Genomic DNA, 8,430 nt, shown 5'->3' on the forward strand with positions numbered 1-8,430 from the left:
AAGGAATGTTCACCGGAAAAAGACGTTGACTTTGCTTGCTATTGCGACTTGATCTTGAATTGGTTTATTTCAATGGAAGCACAAGAATCGTAGCTTTCCAACGATGTATAACATGTGTAGCGTCTAAAAAATATATTTTTTAGAATTTAGTGCGTCGTAACTGAGGAAGGGGGAGGCAGCATTTTTGTCTCGCGAGCGAAACAGGAGCGTAAACAGGTTAATACAGTGACAGTCGATTCAACCCATTTGGTAGAGATGCCATTTGCAGTTTTATAACTAGGAGACGTGAAGTCTAAGAGACGGGAAGTCTGGGTGACCTGAGAGGGTTCTTGTCACCTGGGGAGGAAGAGACAGTTGGTCTGGAGACAATGTGGATTCAACTGTATTGTTATTGTGATCTGCTGCTCTGACCCTTCCTGTTGCAATGGGTGGGGTTAATCAAATACTTGTTTGAAGTGCCCACACAAAGGAAAGTTGACCATTTGACTGGTTTGGGGAGAGAGGCCACAATAAAGAACCGTGGGAACTTGATATGAAGTCACTGTTACTGAGCAGTGCTGACCAATCAGAGTTCAGAAAAACCATTTGATCTAAAGTTTATATAAGGCAGGGTTTTGGGGTTGTTCTGTATCACTCTGGCGAACGACCTGTGGCTAGCACCTCCTTCGTTATGACTGATCACAAAGTACTTTGTTAAATCATGATCTGTATAAGCAAAATAAATTTATTGTAACCGCCATCTCTTGACTAATCAAATCTACACAGTGCCGCTAGAATTTTTCCGTATCACTCCCTCTCTTTTATTGCCCTAAATGTCATAAAGGACCCTACATCTGAGCTTCCTGCTACAAAACATATGTTAATTACTTTTATTATTAAGTTCACAAGGAGTGTCATCATTAATCTTTCCTACATAGCATTTTAGAACAAATGAATATGCTAGTTGCTTGAAGTAGACACATGCAGAGGTATACAGTATTTCAATAAAAGAACACTGAACTGTCAAACCAAGTCTTCTAACTACTGATTTTTCTGTAATACAACTACAAATCTATTTACCAGCACTAGGCTGTGCATTAGCATGTGCACTGGTCGTAGGCATATCCTCAGGGACTTTGTTTGCCACTGCTTTTAGATGTTTTTGCCACACATAAAACAAAACCCAGGGGAAGCTGTTTTAGACAGATCCACAATATGGACAGAACATCTGTGGGGGAAAACAACAAAAAGACAAGCGTTTGCAAGGTCGGGGAGGTTATGTCAGAGAGAGTGGATATTTTGTATGTGTTTAGTGTCTGCTAATCTTCTGTATATGAATGTTTACCCTGTGTTTTGTTTAATTCCGTCACCTCTCTCTTTCATTGTCACCTTTCCCTGATTTGTATTTCTTGTTGAGCATATCTAATGCTCCTTCCTCTTATGCAAAGTCACCTCGCTGATCAATAAAGTATTCTATCATATGTAGAGGAGATGAAACTAACGTAAATGCAATAAAAACACTCGGAGCCGAGTGCACCAGCTGGGCGTAAAAAAGTTGGTCTTAACTCTTACATTGGTCTTAGGTACGTCCGAATTTGTGATTTGAATTTACACCAAGTGCACCAAGGTTGACAAACCACGGTCGTAGCTATGCGTGGTCTTAAGATGCGCGTCCTTGTGAAAATGCCAAAGCGTCGACCGTTGCTAAGCAACACCTTTATTAAGAGCCTATCCAAAGCGCACTCTATAGCTAGCCTATCTCCCTTCAAAACAAGCCAGGGATAAAGAAAACCAAAAGAAAAGGAAAATAAATTGTACTGAGAGAAATTAGAAAACTTAGAGTTGTATACTTCGAATAGACGCGTGCTCACGGGGAAATGTAATAATATCAACACAAACAGAAACAATCAGCTTGGAAATCGATCACCAATCAAAGTAATAGGTGGATTTGTGTGATCCCTTTCTATGTGTTACCTATAGCTAAACAAGACGTGCTGCATGTGCGATCAAACTGTGGTACATTAAAATTACCATGGATATTAGTCCAATTTTACAACTTACGCCTGCTCCACACTAGGCGTAAAATGTACACCCTTGTAGAAGTCAATCTCTAACACAGTAGCTACGTAAACCTGTTGCTCTTTTAAAATACTGTAAAAGAGGAGGGCCACGTGTAACAATGAATATTAACCTTTTTATGTTGCCTCTTCGACGTTTGTCCAAACTTCTCATGCTTCTTCTTCTCTCTCTCTATTGCTCCGTGGGGCCGCAAATCAAGCTGTTCCACTTAGCGCTCTCACTTAGCGCTCCCCCTAGAGGCCTGAAGAACTTCCGTTGTGAAAACTGGATGCAGCGTTTTTGGTTCGCATGCTTTCATTTTTGCAAAGCGTTTATGTATTTGCAGCGTTTTTGGTTTGTGTGCTTTTGTTTTTGCAACGCGTTTGCTGAATGCTGCGCATGTGTTGTCAAATTAATGGAGATGTTTTCTTAATTTGCTTGTGTTTTCTCTATTTGCATGTGTTTTCAGACATCCCAAGTCTCCCGGAAGGTCCGGGAGTCTCGCGCATTTCATTAGCGGCTCCCTGACACCCGCAAATGCTGTACAAACTCCCGGAAATCGGGGATTTTGTATTTCGAGCGAGCGAAAGACTGTCTAATGGTCATTTTTGGTCGAGATAGGTGCATATCGGGAGGGGGGTTGGGGGGGGCGGGGGTTACGTGCAGGTTGAGGAGCTACATCATGCGTCCGGATTGCGTCCCGGGGGGGGGGGGGGGGGGGGGTATGAGAGCTGCCTCCCGGAAATGAGTCTTTGCAGGTTGGGATGTCTGTGTTTTCTTAATTTGCAGCGGGTTTGCACATGTCGGCCACCGTACGAAGCGGCTTATAGAACATTTTTATAACAAAACAACAGTAGAATCACTTTTTTTGTGAATGCTATTTAACCCGTTAAGGAGTAACGTCGCACATATGTGATTGTTCGAATGCGGGTCTCACAGCGTAACATCGCATGCGTAGCCGGTGAAGCCACCTCCCTGAAATTAGTTTTTGCAGGTTGGGATGTCTGCTAGCATGGTAGTAGCATTGCTACGAGTGTTATGCTAACTAACTTAGCCCGGAAGCTAACTAAAGCTAGCTAGCTACCGTTTTGGAAAAATAGCTTACGCTTTGAGAACTGTCGTAAGTATTTAGAACTCACGAGTCTAAAGGTAAATATTAGTTAATTCCCGGGCAATACAAAACATACATTACGCAATTAATTTTGTTTTCGAAATGTGTTACACAACGGCATGCTGTACTGCCTATACTCGTGCATTGCTTGGTATCATTGTTCCCGTATCAAGTGCGCCATATATTCCAGTGCAGTTTATACTCAGATTTACAAACACAAAGCTCACATTCTGGTGGGGTGCGGTTTATAGAAAATGCGGCCTATTGTCCGTAAAATACAGTACAGTGATTATATTTATCTGTTTTTATGTGGGTTTTGGTTTGGTACATTCCTTGCCAGACATAACAATCAAACATAATTTTTCCTTGAGGCGTTTATTCTGCTGTCCTTTTAAAAACTGTAATGCTAGTTTGAATGGAAATTAGATGAAATTCCGCCTGGCTTCTGTGTGGGTGCTTCTGAAGTGAATTATTTACACCTGTGGCTCTGTTTCTGTCCCTGTTTAACGTTGCATGGCTCTTTACCAAACTGGTGCTGCTGTCTGTTTCAAGGCCTTTTTATTTGCAAGGGATTGTGTTGGCCTGTGATAGATACGATAGGCCCACTGAGGATAGAAATCCCTGCTGTTATTGAGGCACATACCTTCCTTGCTCAGCTACCTCGACTGCCTAAACCCTTACTGCGGCTGGGTCTAGAGCACTAACAATCCCCCCCCCCCCCCCCCCCCCCCCGCCAGGGGAGATAACCACAGCTTCACATACCTGACACAGCTCACCCTCCCTGGAGAACCTCTGAGCATGGCCTACCTATCTGTCCTCATCGGCCCATTTTTTATTTCCGTTTTTTTTAAACAGGTTACTAGTGAGTAACCCCCCCCACACACACACACATTCCCCCAACCGGTTCTGCCAGGGTGGACCCCAACAGAACTGTGGAGTCATGAGTGAGAAGTGGAGGGGGGTGACTGGTGTGAGGTGGAGGGGGTCAAGCAGCTGCTTTCGTCTTCAGCAGGACCATGACGATCCTGCGGGACATCTGCTCTGTGTCTTACATTCCTCCACAGGACACACACACACATCATAACTATACAATTAGCATGTAGGACAACTTATTCCTTTCAATATTACTCTGTTTATACAGTACCAGTCAAAAGTTAGTCAAACTTTTGGCTGGTACTGTATGTCCCACATGACACAAGTAATCTTGGACACACACCGAAACAACGTCCTCCTTGCTCCAATAATGACAAATGTCTGTCTTCTGCATCAAGGATCAAGAATATCTGGCAATATTCCAGAGCATTGGCATGTCTGCTAATATCCGCTCCCAACTAACCATTCAGGATATTGGGTAATGTCTGGATTCTATGCATTGTGATTGAGTTGGAAAAAAAGAAAGGCCATGGGGTACGAGCTGTCTGGTTCATTGATGGCAGTGAGAGGAAATTGAATCTCTCCACCCCCTCTAATGTGAAATAACGATGTTGAGTAATCATGGACAGTTTTCCGTTCGTGGGGGCAACATCCCCAGTGTGTACTGCGAGTGTCTGAGAACTCTAAAACCAGACGAGTGTAATACGATAGGCTGTCGTGTGTTTGTGTGTGTCTGTGTGGGGGGTCAGATGGCTGAGCGGTTAGGGAATCGGGCTATTAATCAGAGACTCGAACCCAGTGACTAAAGGTTAAATTCTAAAATAGGTCAGAGGTAGGAGTTTCAAAAGCTGTCCCCAAAGATGTAAACAATAATTTTATTTTCTGTAGGAACATGAATGGATTGAGTCAGTTGAATTAATTGTTGAGAAAAAGCAGTTCTACAATAGCTCTACCTGTATAAAATAATTTAAATAAACTCACTCAGAAATTCACTTATTTGAAAAATGTGTACATACTGTCATACTACACTGATGACATAACTTATCTTGATTACTCAGGATGCTTATCTTGTGTGATGAAATGACTACAGATTAGATGTTCCTTGGCCGCAGTCAGATACTTTTCCTATGTATTTAAGTCAGTTTGGGGTTTTAAAAGTGCTGATATCCCATTACACCAGGCTTTGTTTTTCTTCCCAACCTCATCGCTATTTTGTGACTTTGGTTATATAATCCTTTTCCAGACCGTCTGAATGTCATAGCTCCTCTCCAATGGCTTCAGTGAAAAAAGGTCTGTTTGCATGTGTATGTGTGAATCAGTGTGTGTTTGTAGCATTAAGAAGAATTACCCTGTGCAAGATTCCTCTCACTTTCTTCACACCTCAAACCCCCTCCCCTTTTTCTCCTGCCTCTGTCATGCACACGCTTGCCACAGTCCCTCTGTCTGTCTTCTCTCTTTTCTAATTCAACCATGAAAGACTATGGTAAACATCTGGCCACCTCATGGTTCCCCAACCTGGGCTACCCTCAGGTAGTCATCTGGGTGTCCACCTGGGATAACTTTAGGAACCTTCTGGAAAACCATGACAAAGCTAAACATCCTTGCCAGCACTGCGTTTGACACACGGGAACCCTTTTCCCTTCAAACATGCTTTTTTCCCTCTGTTCACACCTTGCCTATACATTTCCAGTCCACTTCCCAACCCCACGTGTTCCCCCCTCTCCCCATCCCGCTAACGCCCCCTCTCCCAGCCCCCTTTCTTCTTCTTTTCAACCTCTGTCTCACATCTGTTTTGGCCAGACGCAATTTCACTTGTTATGTCAACTACAGTGCAGACAAAACTATTACAACCGTATGCTGGGTCTGGTGCGAGCAGACAAAGGGCCTTTTCAGACTCTCCTTACTTCCAGCCTATTCAGGTCGCCCCAATTTAATAGGCCTGTGACATTGCATAGGGAACTACTGGAGTTGGGGGGGTGGGGAGGGCTGGGGAAACACATTTATAAATGTTGCATCGTGGCTGAACAATATGCACAACACTAAACCAGACCCGTTTTTGCTGACAAGTTCTCCTCTCTTGTCTCAAGCTATGTTTTTAATATTGAGCATCTGTAATCAGTTCTGCAACCTATTTCCCTTTTTACTTTCTGTTTATTGAAGAGTTCCTCTTTTGATAGACATGAACTATTGAACTAAAGATGTAACTGTCTGGAATTACTGTATAAAAGAGTGCTCAGATCTTGACACCTTTAGTGAGCCCTTCTACTCCAGACATCATTTATGATACTGTTTTAGAACTGATCCTCCTTGCTTGCAAGAATAAACAGATAAAGACAAGTTCTTCGTACCTCAGACATTCAATCATAGAAATTCCACCACAACATGTATGTTACACAAACATGGAATTTACTGTGGCAGGAAGGTGCAAACAATAAACATATACGGGTCGTAAATTAAGTAAAAAAATACAATGGTTAAACTATTTCTAAGAACTAAACAATTTAAAAATATAACAATTTAAAAAATAATATATATATATAAAAATAAGATTAAGAATTTGAATGAGCAGCATGAGTGGGCAACTTAGTGCAATGAGAAAACTGCTCTGCCTTCCCCATACAATGTCACTTCTCTATCTTTTACGGCCCTGATGAGAACGTCGGTCTCCTCGGCTGTGAACAGCTCCTGGCGTGCGCCTGGCAAATCCGCCATTGTAATAGAAATCCGCCATGGAACAAGCGTGTCTGCTCTTAAAGGGAATGTGATGATGCTCTGTTTGGTTTATTGCACGTTACGCCCAAACCACACCCATTAGTAATGTAGCTACTTCAGACCAACCCATTTTAGATTTGCGCCAGACGCAAAGACATTTATCCTGCCGGTATAATAGCAACAGCGCTGGAGTCCTGCCCACAAAGTTACTTGCGCTTTGCGTTTTGATACTTGCGTTTCAGATCGTTAAAATAGGGCCCTGTGTTTCTTTTTGGGACTTTCCTTCTTTTTCCCAAACAGCTGTGCCTTGGCCCTTACTACAGCAAGTAGCCTACTTGGCCACCGAAAACAAGTCCTGACACCTCTTTGTGAAGTAAGCTAACCCCGAGACAGGATGTTGGTAAAACCAGGAAGTGATAATGAAAGACATTCCTCTTGGTTTCTGGTTCCTGTCGTTGCAGAGAGAACACTTGAAGAGGATATATCTGACTCTGCATTCGTGCTGTGGTATTGTAGCTGGCTATCAGTGTGAACTGAGCATGAGGACTGACCTGTACACAACTAGTGGTACATCTTCCTTCCCTCTCTGTAATGGTTGTAGACACTTTGTGTCTGTGTATGTGATTAAGGCACTGTCCTGATCCAAAACAAAAAGTTATCTTATCAGCAACATAGATAAAGCATCTACAACAAATACAAATAAACAATGAAACCACTATTTGTGCAGAGTGTTTAGATTTCAGTTCCGGCAGTAGGAGAGGGAAATGTGAGAGGCCGAGGTTGTGTCACTGGGGGGTCAGATGGCTGAGCGGTTAGGGAGTCGGGCTATTAATCAGAAGGTTGTTGGTTCGATTCCCCAGATATGCCAAATGACGTTGTGTCCTTGGGCAAGGCACTTCACCCTACTTGCCTAGGGGCGAATGTCCCTGTACTTACTGTAAGTCGCTCTGGATAAGAGTGTCTGCTAAATGACTAAATGTAAATGTCACTGAGGGGGATTTTGTGGTGGTTGACACACCCCAAGCAGGGGCATGTGAGACCCAGGGAGCTGGAACATCTTTGGGGATGAGAGGGGCAGACATCTGGCCCTGGGGCCTGGCTTGTTCTGCCTGGGTCCTGGCTGGCTGAATGTCGAACGTTTCTGGGGAAAAACAAAGGGGGTAGAGTGGGTGAGACTTAATAGTTTAATAGTTTGGTTGATTTCAGACAAACAACTTAGTTTCATACAGTTGAGCCAACAAACAAAAGAATATTTATATCAGTCTGAAACGGGTGTAGGCTGAAGCTCATGCTTATAATGCCTACCCTTTATGAAAACATCTCATATCTTAACAATAAATAGAAATAATTATTGTCTTACATCATTATGTTGACAATCAGATCTGAACAGAATAAAAAAAAACATATTTCTTATGCAATAGAGTTGCACAATCCAAATACAACAAAAGCAGCTTGTTCATCTATCACTCTTTAAATTGTTTCATATAATTTCATTGCATTATTTTTAAATAGTTTCTTTAACTTACTAAAGGTCCCACATATTTTTAGTTCTGCATGACAGCTGTTCCATAAATGTACACCTTTAACGGAAATACAATGGTATTTAGCATTGGTCCTCACTTGGTTCTTTTTGAATATACAAGATCCCCTTAAGTCATGTTGGCATTCTCTTTCTGTGAACAACCCTTGGATACTTT

General features: G+C 42.5%; 1 long non-coding RNA gene across 1 annotated transcript; it reads right to left on the bottom strand.

Moving 5' to 3' along the window:
- Positions 1–786: 786 nt before the first annotated feature.
- On the bottom strand, positions 787–2,416 carry LOC134037987 (uncharacterized). The gene is made up of 3 exons (XR_009932627.1): positions 2,171–2,416; positions 1,060–1,207; positions 787–845 (listed from the first exon to the last, which is right to left on the bottom strand). It is a non-coding gene; the product is annotated as an uncharacterized LOC134037987 (long non-coding RNA).
- Positions 2,417–8,430: the final 6,014 nt, after the last annotated feature.

This window comes from Osmerus eperlanus, chromosome 17, assembly GCF_963692335.1.
Source record: "Osmerus eperlanus chromosome 17, fOsmEpe2.1, whole genome shotgun sequence".
Classification (NCBI taxonomy): Eukaryota; Metazoa; Chordata; class Actinopteri; order Osmeriformes; family Osmeridae; genus Osmerus; species Osmerus eperlanus.